Source organism: Penaeus vannamei, chromosome 6 (assembly GCF_042767895.1).
Source record: "Penaeus vannamei isolate JL-2024 chromosome 6, ASM4276789v1, whole genome shotgun sequence".
NCBI classification, from domain to species: domain Eukaryota; kingdom Metazoa; phylum Arthropoda; class Malacostraca; order Decapoda; family Penaeidae; genus Penaeus; species Penaeus vannamei.
The window spans coordinates 36,442,125-36,444,624 of record NC_091554.1 but is presented as its reverse complement, the minus strand read 5'-3'; the positions used below and the strand labels follow the sequence as shown (position 1 = coordinate 36,444,624).

Here is a 2,500-nt window from a genome sequence, read left to right as displayed (position 1 = left end):
TAGCATTTACCAGATGTATGAGCATTTTTGCTCTTATTTATGGTTTTCTTGCACTGGGCTTAAACCCATGCAGCTCAATGATAAAGATGAAGCAAAATAAACAAACAAATAAAAAGTGAGGGGATTAATTTTGAGAAGCTTTACTTTGCAGCACAGGGTGGGATCAAAGAGGGTAATTTCACACACTATGGGTTAACCCATAGAGTGTACTAGTTGATGTCTTGTCACATCATGGAGAAAAAGCCACTGATGCTCGTTGATGTGTTGTGCTTTAGCATATCACATGGTAACTGTAAGTGAAATTTTCTTGGTTAGATTGGAAAGATTGCAAGATTTCTGTGACTGATGTAGCTATTATTAGAAAGAGAATTGTATAGTTGAGGAAAGCCTGTGGTTTGATGACCTGCAGATATGTCACAATTTCAGAAAATTACTGGTGCCTCTAGATTGTTAATTTAAAAAGGGAATCATTGTGAAAATACATCTGCTTTGATAAACATACCACAGTTTTCTTATTATTTTAATATATCATATTATGATGTTCTTGTGTACACATCATAATTTAAAGAAGTATATGAGGCAGGAAATTTAATGGGTTGATTATAGGTCTGTGTCAACCCATCTTATTTTTTTAGCTATCTGAAAATATTTGATTATATTCTTTATAGATTTTTCTTTTCCATTTACTTCCATTCAATTAGATTAGATTTAGGTAAAGCAGCAATTGATATTTAAACATGGTTGATAGATGAGTCAAGTAGTGTTTTTTTTAGATAATAGAACTACAGTTTGTATTACACTTTGTAATTGAATTGATTGAAATAGCTTTAACTGTGATGGAATATCTACATTCAGTACTATATTCTATCAAGTTGTGTTTGGTAATATGTAAGATATGGTTACATGATTTTCTAGTGTATCCTAAGTATACATATGTGATTTATGTATTCATTCTGTATAGAGGTTTAGAGATGATGCTTATTAAAACATGTAAAATAGGTTGAAATCAGATCTATGATGAATTTATATTATAGCTGTGAAAGGAGAAAATTGGAGGGAGTTAAATATAAACAGTCCAGATAGTTTGAAATATGTAAACAGAATTTCAAGCCTTGCAAGGAGGAACTGCTGTTTAGAGCAGAACCACTTTAATGGCTGTTTCTTTTGGATGCTTGCTTTTGATTTTGTTTGTGAAGCTGATTGCCAGTTCCTGCAGTATGATTAAAGGAAAATATATCTATATAGTGTGCAGTGCTATAAGAAGTGCAAGCTATTTCTGTTGCCTATTGGGATATAATTTAATATAATGGACATAATTTACACACTTTTGCATTGCAGATGATGCATGGCAGTTTTTATTTCTCTAGCAGGCTTGTAGAAATACATGTTATTATCTCAGTGCAGCATCTTACTGGTTTCTCAGTTGTACACCAATGAGTTTTACAATCTGGTATTTTTGGTGTATATTCTGTTACAAGATATAAGGCTGATTTGTTAAACTTGTGTGAGGTCCTACCCAGTGAACATCCATTATATGGACATGCATTTACACTGAAATAAATTCATATCTATCAGTCTAAACATGCATATCTACCGTATAGATAGAGAAATGAATGTATATGTATATCTGATAGATCGACAGGTTTGCATTTATTTCTGTGTATATGCATGGCTGTATTAACTAATATTCATTGGGCTGGGCCTAGCACAATTTTAACAAACCAGCTGATTGACTGTCTAATGTGTGTGCTATTATACTTCCAGTGTTATTGATTCTGTCTTTGCTTAGAATGATATCCCTCAGCATTTTCTGAAGTATAACTTAGTGTTTGCATAGCATTATATACTCATTCTGGATTGAGAATGTCACTGCCTAATTTATTAATGATAGTAAGAAAAATTATTGCTTTTTAAAAATTATTTTATTAGTTCTCTCTATCCCTCTCTTTCTCTGTACCCTATAGGCCCTATCTGTCATTCATTGATTTTTTTCTGATTTCATTTCGTACCCTATCTTTCTTCTGTATCTTTTACTTTGTTCTTGCTTTCTCTCTCTGTGTATCTTTTCTCTCATTTTCTTACTTTCTCTCAGTCTCTGTGTGTCTAGTGGTATGTCAGTGGCTATGTCTTTGTATCTGTATCACAATGTGTGCATGTACATGTGTGAATGTGTGCATGTGTTGGTGCATGGAAGCGTGGTTGTGTGTGCATGGTTGGTTGTGTGTACGTGGCTGAGTGTGTGTGGTTGCGTGTACGTGTTTGAGTGTGTGTGGTTGCGTGTGCATGGTTGCATGTGTGTGGTTGCGCGTGCATGGTTGCATGTGTGTGGTTGCGCGTGCATGGTTGTGTTTGCGTGGATGCGTGTGCGCGGGTGCGTGTGCGTGGGTGCGTGTGTGTGGGTGCGTGTACGTGGCTACGTGTGCGTGGCTGCGTGTGCGTGGCTGCGTGTGCGTGGCTGCGTGTGCGTGGCAGCGTGTGCGTGGCTGCGTGTGCGTGGTTG

General features: G+C 36.2%; 1 protein-coding gene across 1 annotated transcript in view; it reads left to right on the top strand.

Annotated features, from left to right (window-relative positions):
- The window catches only part of LOC138862026 (ral GTPase-activating protein subunit beta-like), a gene marked incomplete at its 3' end in the record, with an annotated part of 32,002 nt that overhangs the window by 11,045 nt on the left and 18,457 nt on the right, over positions 1–2,500 (top strand).